Here is a 26234-nt window from a genome sequence, read left to right on the forward strand (position 1 = left end):
AAACTTGAAATTCATTTTACACTTAGTAATTATCGAAACACCTCAAACACTCCACCATACATCTGATTGCCGGTCTCCGTGGCGCGAGTGATAGCGTCTCGGCCTTTCATCCGGGGGTCCCGGGTCCGAATCGCGGTCAGGCATGGCATTTTCACACACACTACAAATCATTCATCTGAAGCAATACCTAACGGTGGTCCCGGAGGTTAAAAAAAAAAAATTGAAACATCTGATTGTTTTGTAAGGCGTGACTTCATACGAGAGGCCGTGACAATTTGGAGCGTTTTGGTGGAAAAATTTTAATTGTTTATAAAAATTCAAAATACATCGTGTAAATGATCGTTTACGTGTTGTTTATATTTTAATAAAATAGAATGTGAGGCATAACAAACCGGTTTCTGAAAAAATGTCAACTAGCCTATTCATTATTACTAATAAAAGATTAGAAAGCGTAAACAAATAGACGCATACAGCTCTAGCCGGGGTATCTAACGTAGTGTTGGTACTGCTAATAAATACTGTGGAGAGGTGAGTGTACAGTAACTACACCTCGTAGCAAGAAGCCAGCCGTCGACCCAATAATCCAGCAATGCATCCCGACTCGGCACATCATTTGAACTTTATAACATTTGACGAGCAATAAGTATTTAGAAGTCAGAGAAATAAATTTTCATTTCAAAAATTTATTTTTTTTACGATTTTGAATCGCTTTCGACTTTCTTGAAAGTGAGAGTTGGATTAAGAAATGATTAAATTTCCTCTTTATCCAGAATTTTGATGTGAGAACTTTACAAACTTATATGATCAACTTACAGTTTACGTGTATTTAAAATTAGTTTGTGAACTCTTTTGGCCATTTATTTATGATGATTTTTTTTTCATTCTCCTGTTTTGGATCGTCCCTTTACAACCAGTTATCGTTTCTTCTGGCGCTTCTTTTACAATCCCTTTAAAATCCTTATAATTTATTTACAACCCTTTTCTTGTTATTCATTGTTTCTAGAAGATTAAATAATGTTTATTTCCTCTAGCGTAGCATTGCTTTGTTTATATTTGAACGATATTAAACTTTCTAGTTGTTCACCCACGAATAATTGTGATTATTTTCATTTATGCGGGAATTTTTTTTCTTAAAAACCGACTTAAAATACCTGGAGATTAATTAAATCGAATTTAACTGGGAGAATAACCAATGTGGTTAAATTAATCTTTAGTCTAAAATGACAACATTGACTATCAACCGACTTGAACTTCATTATTATAAATAATCTAAGAATAAGTTTTAACAATTTTTTTTTGCCATAAAACTGCCTTTAAAATCAAATTCTTATAAAAGATTTCCATGGAAAGTCTTTTAATTTTAATATGACTTTTATTTTAAGAAAAGAGTTATAGTTTCTTCCGTACAATTTCAATTTTATAACGATTTTATTTATTTTTGTAATCAGGCAACTTAATTATTCAATAAAAACAAATCACAAATACCCCATAAAAATTAATTCGCGATTATTAAAATGATCTTAATTAACCAACATGTTCGAAGTCCAAACTTGGTTCAGCAAATCACACGCACGCACAGATATAGAGATATATAGATAGAGAGAGAGCGAGAGAGAGAGAGAGAGAAACACACAATCTGCTGATAAACGCACGTACATGAGGAGAAGATAAATTTACAAATAAAGAATATATACGTAGGCGATTGTAAATGAGAAAATAGGTTGGCAGAAGATAATTGGCGAAAGGGACGCGGACGAGTAAGCATGTTAAATACAAGTATTAGGTAGGGGACTAGCCAAATGAATGACTTTGAACTTATCAAGGTCGTGCAACGATCTTCTACATTAGTATTATTATTTTTAATATTATCATCACTACTTTTTTCTTATGTTCTTCTTAACGTTACATTCTTTTGTTATCATAGTATACATTATATTTATTAATACATGTGTTTATGATCAATAAATGTGTACTTTTTTGTAGTAAATAGATTTGTTTTTTTTATTATATTTAAAAAAATTGAGATGGAAATCAGCATGTGGCATTTTTATTTTTTTTATAAAATATATATATATATGTGAAAAAGTAGATGAATTTTAAAATTAATTATTAGAGCCCTTTGGTTCTAAAAATAAAAAAAATTCAGTCATAAGATCCCTTGCGTGGTGATTTACGTATTGAAATCTATTTTCCGACCTCAGAAACAGTTTTTCTTACATTTAATTTACAATAATATATCTTATGCTTATTAACTTAATCAAAATCTAATACAATCAGATTTACTACTAAAAATAATAATACTAAAAGCTTTTAAAATAAGATAGTAAAAGTTTCAACCCGCCCGCTCATTAATATTAATTTTATGATTTCTTTTACAGAGTTTTCGAAGAAACGAACGGTATTATATTCGGTTGCATGGTGATTTTGGGAGTTGTAAATGAATTTTATATACCTTTTGAGGTATGAGGTGTACAAAACCTTTGTGGCTCAAAAATCTCCAAAACTTCTGTAACGTTGACTGTTTTAAATTATTTATTTTTTTACTTATTGAAATTTTATTTCATTATTTTACCTCTAAACTATAGATATTTAATTACGTAAAATTTACAAATGTATAACAATGTAATGTGTTTACAAAAAAAATGAAGTGATTTCTTTTTAACTTCTTTTTTTTTGTTTTAACCTATTGATTTGAATTTTTTGTATTATGATTTTTCTTTATATAAATAATATAATTTAAATTTTTTTCATTAAAAGTAAAAAGTAAATTTAAATAATTATACATTTTTAAAAATAATTTTGTATAAATATCCCAAAATAGAACAGTATGACATGTTTTCGTTTGATATTTTGATTAGTTTTTACAGACTATTGTGATGAAGAAAATTAAATTTTTGAGAATTTTTATTTTAATATTTTCAACAAAAATGTATAGAAATTTTTTAAAAGATTTTTTTTTTAGATAAAAAAATAACTGAAGTTGTAGGATAAAAATCTTCAATCTTAACACCGACGAAAAAATTGTTTCAAATATACCTACAGCCCATCAGGAGGGTCTAGTAGTTAACTGGTCGTCACAAATCAGTTTTTTAACAAACGATTTTCGAAGTCGAAGGTTCTGAGGTTGAAATTCAAATAAAAGTTATTTGATTTTTTATAGATTTGAATACTAGACATTGATGCTGGGGTACTTTGGTGGTTGAAGTTCAATTAACCACAAGTCTCAGGAATGGTCGGCCCGAGACTGTACAAAAGTACACCTCATTTACAAGTCATACATATCATCCTCATCGCATCGGGTCGTAGGGGGTTTATTGTTCAGTAGTTGGCGGATTGTAATGTACACAGTAGGGGAAAAATGTACATTCCAGGAACGTTATGCTACAATAATGCTAGTTTCACTTTCTTTTTATTTCTCCCGACTATTTTAGGAGGAAGGTAAATGTTGAGTTTAAATTGTTTGATTGTACCCTTGTAATTATGAAAAGGAAGTACTCATTTTTCTGTAATATTTATGTAAAGATTTCTACAAATCACGTAATAGAAAACTATTCCTAAAGAAAAATACTTTATGTTTTATTTGAAAAAAATATATAAATAATTATTTTTAAATGAGAAATGAAATAAAGTGCTTGAAAAATTGGTTTTAATGATTATCTATTTCTAAGAGTTGTGTAAAAATATTATGAATAAGGAGTAGTAATACATATTAAAAAGAAATATATATATATATATATATATATATATATATATATATATAATTATTCAAAATAATTTAAAAAAATTTATAATTTTTTCAAATCTGTGTTAAAAGAAAAGGGGATAGAAAAGAAACATATTTTATAAACACAAAAATTCAGAAAATTGATCATTATATTAAAAAAAAGTACATGTTGATGTCTGTTTTTCATTAAAATATACGAGTTGGTATAGACAACGAACCGATATCTTAGGTATGCTCCTTTCATACAGGACTTGTTTTGAACAAACATTTTACATGGTAGTCACACTTAAAAAAAAACTCTAAAATTCCATACTAGTATAACTCCTGTTATGTTGTTCGACATTCTTCACTTCCGTTTTTTGTTTTTCTAAATTATTTTTATTTTATAAAGCAGTTTTTGATGCTTTGTTCTCACATATTTCAGTTAAATTTAATAATAATCTTAAACGAGAACAAGTTTACCAATTTTAATTTTTACAAGAATCAAATAAATAATAATAAAAACAAATAATAAAAAACAAATAATCAAATAAATTTTACAAGTTCTCTACTATGAAAACAAAGAGATCCAAATTTTTTCACATTTCAGATGTTTCAAATTTCTTTATTCAAAATTAATTAAGGTACAATTGTAATTATCCCCTGATTCAAGAACATCACTGATCTTTTTACCTTTAGAAACTCATTACCGTATTTAAATAAAAAATTATAAAAATTCGATTTAAATTATATTAATAAAAAAGGTAAATACTAGTTAATATATTATTATAAACTTTTTTATTTGAAGTTTTAAAAATCTTCTGGGTAAATTCCAAAAATGTGAAAAAATAACTTTAAAAAAATAATTTACTTCTACCTAATCAAATTTTTTTTTAATAAAGACATCTTTAATGATGTATAGAGTTTCCTATCGCGGACTATTCAGTAATCCTCCACCCCTGCTGCTTCTAAGCCAAAGGCTTTTGTCAGCAGTGCTCTAAAGCCCTCATACCTTGCTTGAACAACACTGTACTTGGCACTAGGCAAAGATGTCCACCCTCAGTTTTCCTCGAAACCAAAAGTGATATGCATGTTTTATATCAGCCGCTTAATCTCTGACATCCTCGGATATTTTTACGCGTCGAATTGCGTTAATATTTCGCCTTCGTTTTAGACTTTTAAAACTTCCAGTCTTTCTTCTTACTTTTTGGCGTACCTTTTCTTTTATTCTTTTCCTGATTTTATACTTGCTGTGTGATCCGTTTACAATTTTTTTTCTCTAATATATGCGACTCTATTTCATGAATCCCATATTCCTTTTTTTTTTTATTTGGGCTAATTTATTCGTAGTTTCCTTTTAATTTTGGTCAATTTATTCTATAATGCTCTTATTTCCTATGCATTCTACTCTTATTTGCTATCCTATTCTATATTATTCTAACTGTAATCCTAATTCTAACTTGAGAGCCCGACTCGGAAACCTTCCTTTAAAGCGCACATCTTCGAGTTGCTTTCCTTCTCGCCCACGGACTATCTTTCTGAGAGCCTAATATTCTTCATCTTAACTAAGATATGTTTTACGTAATTACTAAACCTTTTGCATGCAATTCCATAACTAAAAATATCCTCTAACCTAAATTTAACATTTATTTATTTCAACTGCCGCCTTTACTCTTCTACATCTGCATCCTTGACCAATGTTACATGTATATTCCCTTGAAATGCCTTTGCTCGTCGACGTTTCATCGATGTGTTGGGAGCTCTTCCTGATTGAAAACTGAACTTGGTATAGTGCATTTGTTCTCAAAGTGGGCCATAACGCCCTCTTGTCGGCGCTGGAGGCCTTTAGGGGGGAGGCGGTAAAGGCCCACAAAAAATTGGGGGCGTTCAGGCGTTCAGGCGCTCTAGGAAGGCGATGGCTGATTTAAAAAAAAGGAAAAAATTATGTTTTCTTGATATTACAAACTAAAATTAAGCACCTCCTACACTAGTACAAAAAAATTAAAGGGACACCTATATTTTACGATAAAAAATTATTGTATTCAAACTACTTTAACTTTGCAACCAAGAGGCTTAGACAAAAAAAATTGAAGCTAGAATACTCTACATTTTGACAATATATTTCAGATTTCAAAAATCATCAAATTAAAAAAAATTAGAGATGAAAAGTTTTAAAAATCTGAAACTTTTTCGTGTTTGATCGAGCGCATAGGGGAAATGTAATTTTTTTCAATGTTTCTGTTAACATTCCCATCGTCGTATTTGTCTGAACGTGGATTTAGTGCTGTAGCGATGTTGCTAAACAAAAAGTGAAACCGGCTGCATGTTACCGAACGCAGCAACTTCGGCTGTTTTAAGTAAATTCGAGCCTGATATTAATAAACTCGTTAAAGCACATCAGATTCATCCTTCACATTAATGTAAGTATAATTTTTTCAATTGAAAGCTTTGTTTTATTTATTGTATTGTTATATTGAATATGCTATCATTATTGTTCTTATATCTATACAGATACAACTGTAATACTTTTGAAAGCAATTTTAATAAAAATATTTCCAAATATGATTACATATGCGTTTTAATTGCTCTCATTTAAAATGTAAGTTTCAATTCAGAAATAGGATAAATATGCCACGTTTAAAAAAAATAATTGCAGTTGCTGTTTTTAAGAACGCATCTTAAAAACAGCAACTGCAATTATTATTTTTAACAGATGGCAAGTTTAAAAATTTTGGGGGCGGTAGAAAATTTTTGATTTTCAAATGGGCGGTGGTGAAAAAGTTTGAGAATCAATGGTACAGATCAATAAGTTCTACTAATTTTTCACCTTTACCTCTACAGTCACGTCCGCAATATACCACAACGGCAACTTTGCGCTGACATCTTCAACCACTACAAAATCCTGTGCTTTTAGTTCCTGGATTAACTTTTTTCATCTATTAAGATAATTCTCAATCAGGTGACCGAATTGAAAACATGAAGATACCAGTATCCTCGATCAAGTATTCAAATCCGTGTAAAAATAACTTACTTTACTAGAACTCGAACGCTGGAACTCACGACTTCCAAATCAGCTGATTTGGGAAGACGCGTTCACCACTAGACCAATCCGGTGGATTACCTTACCTTACCGTAACGTAACGACCGCATGGTACGTACTCGTGAGCTGCCTTTTTAATAGCGTATCTAGTCCTTTTTACGTACCAATTACAGCCATAGTGTTTCCCCTATGTGAAATATTCCCAATCTCCTTCTATTCCCGGCAGTCTTCCTTCCACAACATAGGGTATAATATGAGAGCCAATCATCATTATAATTACTGAGGATAGCTCCCAATTTCACCTGAGCTTTGTAGGCCCACTGCAGATTTACTTGCACTATCCTATCTATCTAATATAAGACATCTTATATATAAAGGGCTATAAGACATCTTTCCGCCATTAACATCGCCAGACAGGTGGCATCCCTGTTACTACGATCGGCCTTTGCGCTGTCGTCAAAGTCTTCTCGACTGACCCTTTATACCCAGCAAACCAAAATCCTTCAATAAGCCCACGGTACTTCTCTGCTCTTCTTACTACCCAAGTTGTTCAGGAATCTTAATTTCCTGCCTCGAACTTGGATCCATGTCTGAGCACTCTGGTTCATATTCCTACCTGTCCCTATTCGCTCCTCCATCTCAGCAACAATAGCGCAGAACATAACCGCTACTTCTGTTGGGAATTTGTCCTTTGACAAGCTATTCCTTGGCCATCCCCTCTTCTATTTCTTTTAATTTTGTTGCCTCTACCTCTAGAGGCAACTTTAATTAAAAGTAATAATTATTTAATTTAATTAAAATTAATTAATTTACTCCATTATTGGTTAAAGAGGTTTAACCAATAATGGAGGAATGGCGATATCCTTGCTAGCTCTTCGATTCACCAAAGATCTCCTCCATCAACTGTTCAATTTCTTCCTCCCCTTCAAGTATAGAGCTCTTGCTCCTCACTTTCCGTAACTGCGACCGCGTCGTTGTCCCAGGGAAAAGGGAAAATTTTCTCCTTTGGTCCCTGCTATCCTCCTCAGACCGGACCTCAGATGACTGAACCTTCCGATTAGTGCCATCTAATTGGGACACTTTCCCCCGTTTTTTCTTCTCCATCTCATTGCAAGAGGTTCACTCCTTTTTCTTACGGCCAGAAGCTCTGACATCTACTGCGTCAATGTATTTTCTAATCTCTTTTCTTTCTTCTTCTTACTGAGGATACTCCCAGTTTTTACCTACTCTCCTCGATATCCTTAAGATATCTTTCCTCGATTTCTAGGTACTCCTTTGTTCTAGCTTCTCTTTTCTTGCGCAAATTTTTATTTCCTTTCTTTCTTTTTCCCTGACCTTCGGTTTCTGAGTACGAGGAACTTTCTACATCTATAATTAGCTTTAATTATCCCGCGTTGGCCACATTCCTATAGGTTTATCCTTTACGATGAACCTTCCTCTTCCAACCTGTATTTGAGCTCTTTCCCTTCTCTCGAGATCCCGAATCATAATCCGAATTCTTGGTTGCGTCTAATTCCTCGTTTACATCAATTGTTGCCTCGTCAGAGTTGTAACTCATTTTCTTTACACTTTCTTCTGACTTCCTACCTCTTCTGCACCTCTGACAGTCTCGATCTCTCTTATCTCTTCCTTTTCTATCTCTTTAGCTTTCATGTTTATTTGTTTTTAAAGCCATTCTATCTCTTTTTTCACTTTTCCTTCTCTTCTATAATCTTCTTGAAGTCATCTTTTCGCTGATCGAAATAGTAATAGTTGCAACACGAGTTATTTACTACTATAATTATGATTCTGATAGGAACCATTATTCTTTGGCTGGAACCTTCCTTTCATTCTTTTGGACTGCCCAGCGCACAAACCTGCACCTCAGTGCGTCTGCTACGCCTGCTTTCTTTTTTATTTTTGCACCCAACGCCTTTTTCCTTCCTTGGACTTTCCCCTTTCTACTAATACGGCGGTTCTAGCCTTTGATCTCCCTTCTCTGTCAAGATCTTCGTAATTAACAACGTACATACCCTTCATCCTGGTGTATTACACTCCAACCAGGCTTTCCGCGGCATATTTATTACGTAAACCCGCCGCACCTATCACACTGTGCCAACGGGCTTTTTAACAGCGTCACTTGCAAATTCTTTAATAGCGACTCTGTCTTCCGCACCTGCTTGTCCGTGATGACTCACTCGTACTCTATACCGTGCTTACGAGTGATCTCGACGTCTTGATCGACGGGCTCCCCTTATCTATAGGGTTACCTGGTCTTATATAATTATGACCAGGGAACAAAAATGATGACATACTACAATAAAATGAATAACAACGAACAGAAAAATAATAATAACAAACAAATAAATCACTACTAATCAGACAGCAGTAAACCGTATAAAAAACAGCGGTATAATTAGATAAACAACAAACAGCAACACAGAGCGTGAAGAACCTATTTCCTATACAAACTTTCCCATATTTGGGGCCTTGGCTTTTCGGAACATTAGATAGCGTGCGCAGAGAGTCAGAAAGGGTATCCCAGATCTCACAAATCCTCACCGACTTACTAATATAACCCGGACCTCAACGCCCACGAGCAGGGTCCGCCAGGATTTACGCGATTCCACAAGCTACTTCATATTACATGATTTGGGATATCTCCCAGCTAAATAAAAGTACTGCATCCGCCCCCGAAGGGGGAAAATAAGACGGTGATATGTTGGAAAAATTTGCAAAGATATATGTCATCCCACAGCCTAAAGAAAAATTCAAAATTTAATAGGAAGAAAATGCTGATTTTATCTATATAAATGTGTGAGATAATAGAAAGGAATAGAGAAAAATACGACCGGAAACATCAAAAAGACTTATTTTTTCTAACAAATTTGATATCTCATTTTATTGTAGTAGAAATATTGATATAAACAGTTTGTTACCTTTTGATAGAAATATTTGGAAGTTATCCCTGCAAATTAATTTTAATATAAAAATGAAAATATATAGCTTTTTTGTGATCTGCTTTAATCATCCTGTTAAAGGATCTTACTATATAAAATAATAATTAGAAAAAAAAAATTTATGTAACGAAAACATTATTCATTCGTTCTTTCTATAGATGTGTTAAAATATTTATTAAATATTGATTGTGTTGCGGATTTATATAGATTTTGTTTTATTGATTTTTAAAACACTTATTAGGTTATAAAATTTACATTAACAAGCAATTAATTTCAACTCTATTCTTCTCACTGACTAAAAGTTTATGACGGTATTTAAGTGAAATATACTGGAAAAACAGGGTTCGGCCTATAAATCTGACGTTTTTTTAGTAATTGCTATGTAAGCACCACTGTCAATGAGAAGGCGGGAGTGTTGTACATCGACAGGTCTATTCATGCTATTTCAGTAGCCAGTATGTCGTGGTCGGGTGAACAACGAGTATTTGTGATTGAAGCCTATTTTAAAAATAATGACTCGGTTATTGTAACACAGCGTTTATTTCGCAGACATTTCAATTTAAATCGACACGCGTCTGTTCCTAATAGGAGTACGACATTGTTGTGGATGAAGAATTTTGGGAACGCATCGTCTGCTTTAAAAATGAAACCGACGGAACGAAAACGGACTGTGAGAACGCCTGAAAACATTAACGCTGTAAGGTTAGCTGTTACGCGGTCTGCACGACGTTCAGCAGCGAGACATGCTGCTGCGCTAGCTATTTCTGATCGAAGTGTACGACGAATTCTTCACGCCGACCTGAAATTCCATCCGTATAAGATGATGTTAGTGCAGCAACTTAATGCAAATTATTGAGCGTCTCGCAAAGCAGCTTGCGAGGTCATCCTCGAAAATGTCCACCAGGATGCCATTATTCTTTTAAGTGACGAGGCGCATTTTCATCTGTCAGGATTTTTGAATAAACAAAATTACCGTTATTGGACTTCGCATAATCCACGGCAAATTTTTGAAAAATCACTTCACAGTCAATATGTTACATGCGTGGTGTGCGGTTTCAAAGTTCGGCATAATTGGACCATATTTTTTTGAGGAATTAAATCGCAGAGTAACATCGATACGTAAACATGTTGAATGAATTTCTGCGACCGAAACTGAATGACTTTCAAGGACATGAAATTTGGTTTCAACAGGATGGTGCCACCGCCCATATGGCGATAATCGCAATGGATGTTCGGCGAGAAACCTTTCCTCGACGTTGGCCAACGCGTTCACCTGATCTGGTTGTTTGTGATTTTTTCTGTGGGGGTATCTCAAACATAAAGTCTTCAGTAGTCGACCACAGTCAATTGCAGAAGTCAAGGAGGCCATTCAACGAGAAATTGAAGCAGTTCCACAAGTGATGATTGAGCGAGCAATGTCAAATTTTAGAATGAGGTTAAGCGAGTGTGTGAGGAGTAATGGAAAACATTTGGACGACATAATATTCAAATAAAAAAAAAATCAATGTAAGTAATTCACTATAAATTGCAAAAATTGATCTTTAATTTGATATATTAAGTGTTTTAATAGTACGAAACACATTTTAATTATTATCCCTCAAAAATCGTCAGGTTTATATGCCGTACCCTGTATTTACTGTTTATAACGATGGTATAATATTAAAAAAAATATGTATATTTAAAAGAAAATTGGAAAAAAATTAATCAGTAGAAAATAAAAAGAGATGCATTTAGATTAATATAATAAAGTATATGAAAATTAACGGGAAGATTATAAGGAAAATTTTATTGAAACAATTTATGAACGTTTAATCAAAATTAAAATTATTATATGATCTTATAAAATTATTATTTTATACAGACAGATCAACTAGAAAGAATTCCTAAGTGAAGATAATTATACAAATTGTACTTATAAAATTGAATAAAAATATTTCCTTTGAATATTACTAAATTATAAAACTGCTAACATTTTTTGATTCACATGAAAAATCGTTCAAAAATCCGAAAAAATAAAAAGATACAACCACAATTTTAAATTAATTCAAATATAATTTTTTTAAGAAGGAAGTGAAAGTTTTTTGCCAATTTTTTTGTTGTAAATATACTAGACATTTGGAGATAATGAAATATAGATGCTTTCACATTTTAAACGCAATCGGTATTATACATTTAGCTTTTAAACGTTTTAAAAAATTCAAAAACCATTTTTCATTGTTTCAGATTATAGGAATGAAATGGACAAAAACTTTTTATATTCATTTAAAGGCCTACCGGTGAAGAAATAAATTTTCATATACAAATTACCCTTTAACTCCTTTTCTAAAACAAGAGAGAGAACTAAAAAGAACAAAAAGTCATTTTTTGGGGGTGTGGGGTGAATATGAAAAAAAGATTTGGCAATTTGTTATCCGGATAAAGAAAACTTCAACTTTTGTTAAGAACACTTTTTTTATTAAATGTTCAAATACAATTTTTAAATTTTATTTTGGCCAAAATAACTCTACCCCTTTTTTCCAATTTTTTCAAAAATTTAATAAAATAGATCCCCCTGAGGACGACACCTTCCAACCAAGTTCGAAGAAAATTGGTTTACGAATTCCGTAGTTATTAAGCTTTAAACCGGCCAAAATACAATAATTACGTACATAAAGATTCACTCATAAAAACTGTTGTTTTGAATTTAGGGATAATGTTAAAAATCGTTTTTGCAATTCTAATACAAAAAGTAGGATTTTTTTTGTGAAAAATTTGTTTCCTAAAATGTTCCCTTAAGGTGCAACTTTATAAAAAGAGTGATTTTTAATCATTTTTGAAATCGATATTTTCCCTTTAACATAGATATGATATTTTTATTAAGTGGAAAAGTGTATATATATATGTATATATATATATACTGTATGTGCTTACTCCGTATTTATTTGAATTAACGATGTACATATGAAAAGGACATATGACGAAAAATATCAGCCAATCCTTCATATTCTGTGCCCAGAAAAAACAGAAAAAGTATTAAAAGAAAATATATATATATGACCTACTAACATGTAACACTGGAACTTGTAAGTTCATATCTGAATCAAAACAAGATTTCACTAAATTCCCCTACTTGGAGCTAAAAAAAACTCTGGTTTTATACCCTAATTCCTAAGATTGATTACGGAAGTTTCAGTTAATTATCTTTAATACATATACGCGTAATACAACAATAATACAACCAGTTCAGTTTGCTAAGAAGCTATTCAGTTTTATTTTATTCATATACGTGTTTATTTTTTATTTTGAATTAATAAAGTAGAATATGTGTTACCATTAGCGTAACAAACACACAGCTAATATTAGGTTAATTAAAAGGCTTTTTTTTTGGATTTCAAAATCCCATGAAATTTCATTATTATCATTACATGTAAAAATAAAATTTTCGTACGTATTTCAAATAAATGAATATGTATAATTGAATTTAACTAGTTTAGAATTTATATGAGTTTTTCGTTAACTATACAAAACAGTATTAATACAAGTACAAGTAAAAAACGTTTAACTTCTGAAAGCAGCTTTGTAATTTTAACAAGGTTTTTCAAAAATTATTTTATGAGTATTAATAATTAATACGTACAATTAATTATTTTGTATATTTTCTACAACATATATATAAGAAGAGTTACAAGAAATATAAACGAAAACAAATAAAGAAATAAGAAATCAATTATACCTAAAGAAATAAAACTAAAAATAATGTTCTAATTCTGATGATAATCACTACAATTTGTTTCAAAATGAATATCGGTGTTTTAAAGTTACGTAATATTTCTCAAGTTGCACGTGCATTAATTCCTTATGCATGAAATGAAAGAGCAACACAAATTGTGCGCAAGCTGATAAACTGTTTCCTGTACCTTCCGCTTGAAAGCGCTAGTAACAAAGATGGCGCTCTATGACCCCCAACATAAAACGTTTGTATTTTGCAATTTGCAAAGTGTGAATCTGTAATTACCGTTCAACGTGCGCTGTGCGTTTCGTTTGAAGTCCAAGAAAATTCTCACGAGATATTGAAACTGTGAATGAGACTCCCTCAAATTGAATGCTTTTTGTGCTGTATCCCGGCGGCAAGTTTACGAGCCGATCTTTTTCGCGGAACCACGGTGTCTGGAATGAACTACTTTAATTAAGCTACAACTATGGTTCTTTCCTCGACTGCAATACAAACCGCAAAACTTTATTTGGAAACAGGATGGTGCGCCTCCTCATTGGCATAAAGCTGTACGTGGTCGGTTAAATGAAATTCTTCCCGACCGCTGGATCGGTCGCCGGAAACCAGATGACAGAGCTTGTTTGCCGTGGCCTCCACGTTCGCCTGATATGAGCCCGTTGCGATTTTTTTCTTTGGGGGTTTATAAAGGATCAGGTATATGTGCCACCCTTACCAGCTGAGTTGTTACCCGACCTGAGACACAGGACTGAAGCAGCTGTCGCATCGATTACTCCAGACTTACCGATTAAAGTATGGGATGAACTCTCTTACCGACTGGATGTGTGCCGTGTGATGAATGGTGCTCACATTGAACACTGTTTGAGTTGCTTTTTCATGTATAATGTATGATTGTGTAAATAAAACCTAATAAATATTACATAACTTTAAAATCCCGATAATCATTTTGAAACGCTCGTTGCTTTCTTTTAGACTTAATTTGGTTTCCTGTTTTTTAGATAAAATGTCAAATTATTAATTATTTTAAATACTTGATAAAATAAAGTTTTCTGAGAAATAAATTTTTTAACCGGAATTATTTTCAGGTGTTACAATTTAAAAAAATAAAAAAGATTGTTTAAAATTATTGAAAAAATTAAGTGTAACTTTTACGAAAGAAATTGCGTTTCATTTGGATCCGGAGTATAAATGCCCTAGCTATTTAAATTTTAATAGCCCTTTAAAAGATGAAGAAGAACACAAAAAAAAGTAATAATTATACAAATTAAAAGAGAAAATTTTTAAAAACATTTTCTATTATTCATACGTAGGTTAAGCTTAACAAACGTGCTTAAGTGAAGTTTTTTTTCTAAATCTAATACCTCATTCAATAGAAGCTAAAATCAGAAAAAGAAAATTTTCAAAAAAACTTTTATGCATTTTAGATCTGGGGGTCTATAGTTTTTTTTTTTTTTTTTTTTAATTGTAGAGATTTCTTGATAGCTCTATAGATGAAGTATGAAATTTCTAAAAGTGTTTGAAAGGAGATAGAGCAAAAGAATACAAAAACATGTATTCCAGTTTTAAGAGATGGGTGTTAATTTAAAAAAAAATTTTTTGGATTATTTATACATGAATTGTAGGTAACATATTTGTTTTAATAAAGTCTCAGTTGCCTCGGAAGAAAATTCGAAATTGGCTTGTTCGCGATTTACTTTTAAGATTAATCTCATAGCTCTGTTTTAAAGTTTTGGAGTTTGTTTTAGTCGACCTTCGTTGCAGAATAATAATATGAAATACAGAAATCTACAGGGAGATAGAGTATTTTTCTAAAAATTAACAACTAATGATCGTAATTTAATCTACTTCTAATCATATGTAAAAAGTAAATTTTTTTGACATCTTTTACCAATAGAATCTACATATTCGTTAAATTTTAATCTGTTATCTATAATTTTGCCGAAATATTTTACACGATTAACTTGTTCAGTAGTACTATTGTTTATCGTTAGGGTTAAAAAAATAACCCTGTTTTATTATTTATTACAACAGATTGTGTATTTATGTATTCTATATTACCTGTATTTATTTTTATTTACCATTTAATTATTTTTTCTAAATTTTACTGATTGGTGTGTTTACATCGTCTAATAGGAGGTATGGTAAATTAACCTATCATTAATAATTTTCTCTACAATAGTCTCATAGATAGATTTGGAGAAGGGTAAATCAGTCGCTTATTTATTCCTTAATATCTCATGTTAAACCGAAAAATAATTTATTGATTGTATAAAATTCCGAAACCCTTCGGATATTTTGTGAAATTGTCTATAAAATCGGAACCCATAGGGAATGCAAGCAAGGGTATCGAGGTATTATACATATCTCCATTTTAATCGTAGAACTTGGACGACAGTCCCTTGCTGCTGGGTCCTTCTTATTATCGGGCGGTTATTGTTTGTTTAATTGCTTAATATTGGTTTTGGTTATGGACGGAATTGTGGATTGCATTCCAGTCCTTACAAATCAGCTGAAAGCATTACTAGGAGTGACCTTGGGAGACTAGTAATATATTTGCGTGTTTCTTCCGGCACCATTCCCCTTCACTCCGTCATCTGAAGACCTGTTAGTGCTAGTGTCATTCGGTCTAGCAGGAATGCGCCTGATGGGACCCTAGTTATTGGAGGATGTAACGCATCCCTTAGCCAGAGGAAGTCGCATGTGCTAAAGGTATAACAAAAATTGTAAGCCGAAGACCTGAAGGAACAGAACGGAACGCAAGGATAGGGGGAGAGTTTGTAACTCCCTACTAATAGCACAACCTGGACAAATGTCCCTTGCTGCTGTGTCTTTCTTTTATCGGGCGGTTCATTATTTATTTAGTGGCGGTTATAATTATTTAGTTTTGTTTATGGACGGAATTGGTATTTGCGTTCCGATCCTTGAGACCGGTTAGAATTCTTTGACCAAGGCTGATCGTGGGAAACTAGGCGCTTATGAGCTTCGTTCTCCCGACGTGATTCCACTTCAGTTCGTCCCCAGAAGTCCTTGGAGGAGGCAATGCGCTCCCCTTTCCGGAGAGAGTCGCATATGCTGGCTGGGTATAAACAACACCTGCAATGGAACGGAACGCAAGGATGTCGGAGGGTGCAATACCCTCCTATTTTTCGCAGTATACGGACTTTCGTCCTTTGCTGCTGGGTGATTCTATTTCACTGGCGGTTATTAATAGTAGCTGACGTTTATTCGTTTGGTGAAGTTTGGATTGCGTTCCGATCCAATGGATGGTTTGTCGGTAGGGGCCCGGCGGAACGATTTGCTAATAAGCTTATCTTCCGTGACGCGCTCCATTTCAGCCAAGAGTTGGCTGAAATCCTTAGTTTAAGGTGGCGTCCTCTCATAAGGAAAGGACGTCGGAGGCGATTTTTGGGCCTACTCTTATTTATTTACTTAATTCAATTCAATTTAACTTGGTTTGAATTAAGGAAATGTGGTTGGATGGATTGCTCTGGGGCGTTGCGCCTCAGAGCTATCTCAGTCAGTAGAAGTATGATTTGCGGTTTACTATTCTGAGCGCGATATACCTCTATTAAGTATTAGATGTCTGCCCGCCGTAAGGGCAGGCAGGAGAGATATACATAACGCAGGTTGTTTTTCGTGCGCCCGTGCGCCGGGGAGGTGACAATTTTGAATAAGACGCCCCCCTATTATACTTAAATTTGAACTTGGTGCAGGTGCTGGTCTGGCCCTTCAAAATATAATGGTCCGCGGAGGGTTTGGGGGGTCAGGTGGTGGCTGGCCAAACACGCTTTCTTCTAGCTGTCCTTTTAGTACTTGGAGTTTCGCCTGAAAAAGAAAAAGCCCAAGCGCACAGCGGATTGAACTGTTGAATTGGTGATAAAGATTGCTCTTTTATCACCGTGGTATTTGGTGGTGGCGGGTTAAGGCAGTCATGCTGCCGGATAGGTATGGAAGTGGGAGCGGAATTTGGTAGAGTGTCCGCCTGTCTTCTTTTGGTGGGCCCTCACTGCGAAGCCGTAGACCTTGCCTAACTCTTCTCTTGAGTAACCTCACCTGCAATGAGTTGCGTCGGTTGTTTATATACAAGTTGGATCAGGAAAACGGGAAATTTTGAAACGCGTAGTGGCAGCCGTGTAAAGATCGCAGCACTTCATGACTTAGCTAATAAGGCGAGGACCACCTTGCCATTTAGTATCGATGCATCAGTAAACCGGTTCACAACGCGCGTTTGCCATGGAGTTTATTACAAAAACGGTAATTGTTTGACTGCTGTTTGCAGGGATTTCAGTCAATACAATTTAGGACATCATTATCGTGTTCCATCTTGACATGTGGTCAAAACACGGGTTTAGAATTTTGAGAAGCAGGTTCTGCTTTAAAGAAGAAACCGGTAGGAGTTCCATGAAATCAGCGAACCCCAAAGAATACTGAAGCTGTTCGGGTTTCGTTCACAAGATGCCCTCGACGTTTTGCTTGAAACACCTCAGCCGAACAACCGTTCAACGAATACTCCACCAAGAGTGACAATTCCATCCGTACAAAGAGCAAATGTGTTAGCAATTTAAACCGAATTCAAGAGGAAATTCGCGAGGTTTCCACAGATGTGTTGCAAAGTGCCATGAAAAATGCTCCTGTTCGATTCGAGAAATGCATACATTATTTTCAACATTAAAACTTAAAAACGTTGTTTAACGTTGGTGATAGGTATTTAAAAATTTCCTCTTTTCCTAGTTCACCTTGTATTTAAAGTTTGCTACATTCAGTTTTTGTCAACAAAACTGTTTCGTTAATTAAAACAAAAGAATGGTGGGCTGCAGACAGTTTCTACGAACTAATTACGTAACCCTTTTTGTCTCAAAAAGACATCGTTACGTATGGGAGCTCAATTTAGACAAAAATGTTCAATTACGATAAAATATTAAAGACAAGATGAGGTATAATATACTCTTCTGGGTAGCCGATATTATTTATCAACTGAAAAGGTATTTCAATAAAAAATTTCAGAAAATAATTATTTTCCAACTTTATATGGAATTTTTTCACGTTTTACGTTTAATTTTTCTGACCTCCTTCTTGAAATTTGTTAAAAAACGTATATACACTAACTAAAACTAAAAAAAATAACTGTCTCCGCAGTGTGAAGAAAAAACAGTTTAACATTTCAAAAAAGTTTCCAGAAAGCTTTATTTGATTTTGTTTACTTTATTCGTTGACTTTTTTGTGCAAAAATTCATCCTTGCGTTAGAAACAGTTTTCCCAAAAATGGAATAGTTTTAATTTCATGGAGAATTATTACTTTTTTTTATGTATGTAAACTGCACACTGTACGAGCAGTAACAAAAATCTACTTTCCATAAAAATAAGGCGGCGAAGTAGTACGTATCTCAAGTAAATAAGTAGTAAACATCGCTAAACTTACAGTCATATAAATTGTGATGTGTAGTTAATTAAAATAAGTAGTTTTTTTAAATAAGTTACGTCATTCATTCATGTGTAATCGCGAACAAACAGTGGAATAGTAAAAATCGTAATAATTGGCAGAAATTGAGATAAATATAGTTATAGCAGGAAAAACCGTTTTTCTTTACTTCTGTAAGATAACAAGAAAAAATTAGTTATTTAACTTTACTTATACTATAAAAAATGCATAGTAGATAGCAATCGCTACAAAAAATCAATTATTTAACTTTAATTATACTATAAAAAGTGCATAGTAGATAGCAATCGCTACAAAAAAAATTACATCAATAGTCTGCCTACTTACGAAAATTGTGTTACAGTAAAATTTTCTACTAAATAGCTTAGCTGATATCTCAAGAAGAGTTAACTTGATCTCTATAAATAAAATTGTTTTTTTTTTAATCTGTTGTAGAATGCGTTTTAAAAAGGGATTAAAAATATTAATTAACAAAAAAAAATTGCAAAATACACCATGTTCTAAATTAAAACTTTACTGTTTTCCTAATAATGGAGGTATATAGATAAATCTCAATTAAAACATTGGTAAAAGAGTCATTTAAATGGATCCAGTAGTAATTGAGTTTAAAGCGAATATATTAGTACTAACAAACATGAACATAAGAAAACCATAAAAAAATCAATAGAAACATTATTAATTGTCAATTAATTTTATTCAAACGAGAAATAATTTCCTCACAAACTAGGTTTGTTGTATTAATACATTATATTAAATTTTGGCTGTATGATTGCACGTTAAAAAATACAAACTGGTCGGCTGGTTAAGAACTATCAACTTACTTCACAGAAAACAAGCGTTAAGTCTATGTGCCACCCGTAAAAAAATAAAATAAAACTAAGTGATTAAAACGTTTTATATAATATATCAGTAATCTAAATTACAAGAAACAAATTTTATGACTCGTTAAATCTTTTCTTTGTTCCCCCTCCGAAAAAGATTTTGTAATTTCGTAATTATAAAATAAATATTTTAGGTATAAATCTATACCTAAAATTCTTGTTGATTAAATTTATATGTTACAGAAGTAAAGCGATCCATTAATATAATGGCTGTATCACGACATTTTTCCGGGACATTCATAACCTATTCTACTCGTGAAAATGATGGCAAAAATTCATATAAACAAATATATGTCCTAAAATGCTTCGTTTGCGAGTTACAGCTAATGAAAGATTTCGATCGGATTACAGCTACCGCGGTGAAATGAGGTTGTACTGAAATTTTTACGCCGTTAATTAAGGGGCAAAATTAGCGATTTATTATGGATTATGACTTGGTTTGACTACGGTTATTTTTTCCATTTTGGGTGTGTGTAATAGTAATGCTACAGCTACTGCAGCAGAATATGAAATTCGTTTTCAACCTTTAACCCAAAGAGATCGCCAAATCAGCATTTTGCGTTTACGTGACTTAAAAGTAGTGTCGTTTTCTCTTATCACACTAGTACTCTAGTAAAACATGTATTACTCCATATATGTTTTTTCCTCGGTCACGAGCCACTTTCTCATAAACTTGCGTTAAGTTTAACTGTGGTGCACCGCCGAAGTGATACTGTTTTTTGTCCTTTTATTAATTGTACCTTTATCTTTATTTTAAGTAAAACTAAAATTGAATATATATATATATATATATATATATATATATATTATTTATGAGTACTGCATTATTGTCTAATCGTTTCCTCTGTTATTTGTATCTGTAAACAATTTTAACACACCAAATCTATGAAAAATGATAATTAAAAAAAAATTCAACGCGATATAAATTTTAATTAAAAATCAAAAAGTATATTTTGCCTATAACTTTTATTTAATAGGTGTAAGCACTTTTTTTTTAATCATTTTTACACTGGAAATAAGTAGTTACAGTAAAAAATAGTAGTATATAGTAATAAATTGTATTTATAGTAATAAATAGCAGTAGCAGTTAATAGTAGTAATAAATAATAGTAGTAGTTGCAGTATTAAATATTTGTTATAGTAATAAATAGCTAAACTGCTATTTACAGCAGCGAAGCATGTTCAATAGGAAATCAGAAAAACAAAGAATATAAACTTTTGTGATTAAAGATTACAGAACATTTTGAGTATAAATGAGGACAAATTGAAAAGAGAGTAAATGATTTGTAGTAAAATCTAGAAAAAAATATATACCGAGTGAATCGTAAGTTAAGCTGTTCAAGGTTATTGAATTCGAGTCAAGAAAATGTGTAGAAGGTATAAAAAACAGTAAGACAAGCATTAGTATATATGAAATAGACTTTTCACGTATGTGTGCGCTCACAAACACACACACACACACACAGAGAGAGAGAGAGATTCGTGTATATATATATATATATATATATACACACACATATATATACATTGCTTGTTGAGAGCAAGAGATTGATGCACAAAAAAAAGAAAAAAACCCGACATTATCCAGTCCAGGACAATATGTTCTAATGAGAATTTTTATTTGAAAATTTAGAAAAAACTGACTGGAGTGCTACTAATCGTGAGCAGGTTAAAATTATTAAGCGGATGTAAAATATATTAAAAATAAAACTGATTTTCTTTCTAGGGATTTCAAAGTTGGGAATCCCTACTTTAAAATGACGTATAAATTATGTTTTTGATAATTAGATATATGTTTACGAAAACGTTCATAATGATGGATCTGTTAAAAATGAACACATATTGATGATATTAGATAACGCCCGATCTGGTATGCTAAATATAGAAATAAAAGAAATAAACTGTATTGGATATGTAAAGTTCAGAACTGGCTATTATTTATTGAATAATTTCAATAAGTTGGAAACGACACAACTTCACAAAACAATATTTTTGATTTTAAAGTAACGGCTATGGAGCGGCGAAGCCTTTCAGGAAGAAGAATAGTAAATAAATATAGAGAAATAAAATCCAGAAAACCCTTCGTACAAAGCATATAATTGTCAATATTACTTAACAACAATCTTTAAAATTATTTTATCATAAAAATCATCCAATAAATAAAAATATTTTACTCTGAATACTATTTTATCAGTCAGTACGAAGGATGAAATCTAAATCTACTCTAATCTTAAAAAAACCATATATTTTTTAGATTCAGAATTCAATGATAAAAATAAATAATTTGACGCGGGAGACCCAAATCGGATATAAAAGATTCAAAAGTATCTGGAGATATATTACATTTGTAGAAAAGAATGTTCAGTACATTGTTAACAATAATTTTGATGTTACAATAGAAGGTTAAAACAAATGATCCACCTGACTAGCTAGCATAATAATGTTTTAGAAGATATAAAAAAACACAGAAGCTACTTCAGAATGAAATTCAACTGTTAAGCGATGATTTTTTTTTTAAATTAAAAATTAAGATAATTAATTTGAATAAGATATTTTCATTGTAAAAAGAAAAAATTAACCTAAGCATGAGTTAAATCACATTTTTTAAACGAAATGAAATTATACGCTTCATTGAATAAAGATATTTTTTCGGAAATAATGAATTTTTTCAGCGAGAAGACATTCATTTATGAGAATATATTCATAGTTCATGAGAAACTTTGCTGGACAAAAGTTAGCAAAGGTTTTTTGTCTAAACAGAATATCTGGTGGTATATTATATCAACGAAGTAAAACCACATATAAGTTTTTATAGTCAGCAGAATCCATTATTATTTTTTATATATATTTTTTTTATAGACTGTTGAATGTGGTTTCTTGGAAACCAAACCAATAGAAAAACAAGAACAATAAAGAAGCGTTCTTCATCAGTTTATTATTAGGTTTATTAGTGTGGAGGTCTACTTTTAGAGAATATCACTTAAATTTATAATCATTCATCCTCATCTTTTATTTGCACTAGTAGTATGAATATTCTAAAGTTAGAAAGTGTTTAATTGTAAAATCAAAAAATTTTATCATTTCCCAAATTATTTCCCTTTCCTCTTGAATCACTCTGTGTTTTTGTGTATATATATTATAAAACAAAATTTTAATTTCGTTCATTGGCTACTTCTGTGATTTCTTAAACTAAATGTTTAAAGAGATAACAGGATGTTGATGTGTTTGTTTGCAATTATATATTCAATAGCGATTAGTGTTAGTTTTGCAGATTGTGTTATCAGACTATTTTTCTATTTGAAGTGCTGTTATCAACATTTTGTTTTTTGTTTGTTTGTTTTTTATTTGGTTTACTTATAGAAATTGTTTTATATATAACAACTATATATGCATAATATTTAAACCATGCTATGTATACACAGATTACGCTATAATATTATAATGGTAAATGTTTCGTTTGAACGCTTTTGTAGAATAAAAAAAAATTTAAAGCTAGTGAAAAAATAATTGAAATTTATTCAACTTATTTGAAACTACACAAACTAAAAGAATTTCGAAATTACAACTTTTCATCTTTCGTAACCTATTTTGGGTTTCCTAATTTGGTTCGGAAAAAACTAATTTGAGCTTGGATTAAGGATAAAAAAAAATTAGAAAATAAAAAGAATCATGAACGGAGGTTAATGTTTTCATTATTTAATGTAAGTAGAATGAGCGTCATATGCTTGTCTGCGGGTAAAGATAATGATATAACTACCAAACGGGTGGTGAAATTTAATAATTACGCCTGAATGACATCATATCATATATAAAGCATGTTTATACATAAATTTATTTAGGTTATACACGAAGCGTTATATCTTTGCCGGTAAGTTTAAATCTTAATAACTTGCTTTATAATAATTATAAAAAAGCTTAAGCATGTTATGTTATTCACGAAATCTATTAACATATATAACATTTGATCTCATTACTGAAATATTTCTTCATAGAAAAACTAAAGGAAAGAAACGTTTTTAGACCAGTTTTTAATCTAATACGACTATCTAATCTAAAACCGTGTAAAACCTTCGCAAAAAAAAAATTATCTATTGATTGCATCCTTCTCCATTTTGTGTTTTCAACCAACCGTTTTCCAGTTATCATTTATTTTCAATATAATAACCATCTAGTCAGGATGATTATTCCTTTTTAATTAAAAATAATAATAATAATAAAAAATAACTAGTACGTACTTAATTTTATCCGATAAACATAAAAAAATGAAATACAGCAACTGCTCTTATCAGGAAATGATATTTTCGATATGAGACCATCACACCCCGAGTCTGAAGAGGGCTCCCTGTAAGGTACAACTCGAAAATTTTAAATGGAATAGGTAGTACTGTAACATATCGTTTTAGTCATTAAAAAAAAAAAAAAAAAAAAAAAAAAAAACTCGGGCTACATCTGAAACCAAAATAGCGCCCATTTATTTTTTTTTCAAATCTTATCTCAGAACTTATCTCCAATATGTCATAAACAATTGCTCGACAGAAAAAAAAAATAATCCTACCGTTTCCATTTAAAACTTATGAGCTGTCCTCCTTGGGGTCTCCTTAGATGCTTATGGTATGGTAGTGTTACGTGGTTTTATTTTCCTATAATTAACGGTTTAAAAATTAAATGTTATATAAACTACATGTTAATGGAAGACAAGCTACTATTATATCATAGATGAATTGATGTTTTTAAATAAAAATAAGACATTTCGCATCGCTGCAGCTAATAAACAATGATGTTTATTAACTCCTGCAAGAAAATGATTATTAGGTATAGTGTGTTAATAAGTAGCAAGTACTTCGTATCAGCAATTTGTAGTGAATAATTAAAACATGATGATTACGTATCGTTTATAATTACCTTCCGAGACTTACTAATGTTTTTATTTAATCTATATATAATTAAAAAATAAATCGGCTAAATAGAATAGAATTCCTATAAAGTAATGGGGTGTTTACATTTGTAATGTAATTTATTAAATATTATTTAAAAGTGTTATAAATAAGTGTGTTATAAAGATTAGAGTACAGAAACTAGTGTGTTATATAACATTCAAAACAATAGAGTCTGCCTTTATAATGATCTAAACACCTTACAATCATTCGTTAAATTCAGACCTAATTTTAGTAGAAATCTGTTTTTTCATATTCGGTGTCATTCATTGAAACATATAAGCTTATAAATATATATTTATTTTATAATATGTCATTAATACATAAGGAGATATGATAAATGTTATTCTAGTTCTATTTCTACTAGTTCATAGTTATATAGAATTACTGAATGGGGAGGCCTTGATTAACAGATAATGGAATTAGCATGTGAATGGCTGCCCTCTACTTGCTGCTCAGTTTTGTGCATACGAATTTATACTTGCTGTTAGTTGGTAACGTCCACAACTAGCTATTTTTAGAATAATAAATTAATAAAATAAAAGTGATTCGTATGGAGTATTTTATAAAATAATAATAATAATTATTATTATTATTATATATATTAATAATAATAATTATTATTATTATTCCATTTATCGGTTGGTTAATATACCAACCGTCAACTAGTTTTGCCCGGATTCACAAATTTAAATAAAAAATTAGAATTCTCAATCAACGAATTCTCAAATCAACGAGAATTCTCGTTGGAATTGTTAGAAAGATATTTTTAAATATATTCAAAATTAATACCAAAATAAACGCAAGACAAAACAGATTATACGAAATAGAGTATATAATGATAAAATAAATTGAAATAATTTTTATTTAAAAGAATTAGATAGATCAACAGCGGGCCATGAAAATCTCTAAAAGAAGTTATCTTATGGTCATGCAGCGATTATTTCAACGCCACCTTAACGACATCAATCCGAATAATACGTTGCTCTCACTGGTGCCGTTATAATCTGGGAACAGAATTTTAATCAAACCGGTTAAACGTCGAACAAGAAACCGAATGGTAAACAAAGGAATGTATAACTCGTCAAAATTTAGAAAGCGAAAAATACACATATATGTTTTATGTGGCGTGTCTAAAGTACAGTCGGCACTGTTAATAGTACAGCGAGGGGGGCGGGATAGTATGCTACGACTGGACGCTGTAGATAGCAAGAAGATATACCGGCCAATCGCTGGTCCAGCAATCCGCCCTCAGTTTGCGCATCAACAAGCTTTCTACCTTTTCATGGGTAATAGTGAACCTGAAAGCACAGTAACTGTGCGAGCTGTTACGTAACAAGATCTCAAACGTCTTTACTTTGTTTGCAGATTATTTAAAGATGTATTCGTTTAAAATTTAAATAATGATTAAATGATGCCGATCAACTTAATCGTATGACTTTATGGCATCTTCTGAATCGTAAAAATATTATCGAAGACATTACACAAAATAAGCTAACGAATGATGAATCGCATTTCAATTTAAACGAATGTGTGAATAAATAAGAGCTCCGACATCAGGTAATAAACAACCGAAATTAAATGTACCAAG

The 26234-nt window shown here is 31.7% G+C and overlaps 1 protein-coding gene across 1 annotated transcript in view; it reads right to left on the reverse strand.

Moving 5' to 3' along the window:
• Positions 1-26234, reverse strand: part of ine (solute carrier family 6 member inebriated) — a 273725-nt gene that overhangs the window by 168981 nt on the left and 78510 nt on the right. The window lies entirely within an intron of this gene.

Source organism: Lycorma delicatula, chromosome 4, assembly GCF_047948215.1.
Source record: "Lycorma delicatula isolate Av1 chromosome 4, ASM4794821v1, whole genome shotgun sequence".
In the NCBI taxonomy this organism is placed as follows: domain Eukaryota; kingdom Metazoa; phylum Arthropoda; class Insecta; order Hemiptera; family Fulgoridae; genus Lycorma; species Lycorma delicatula.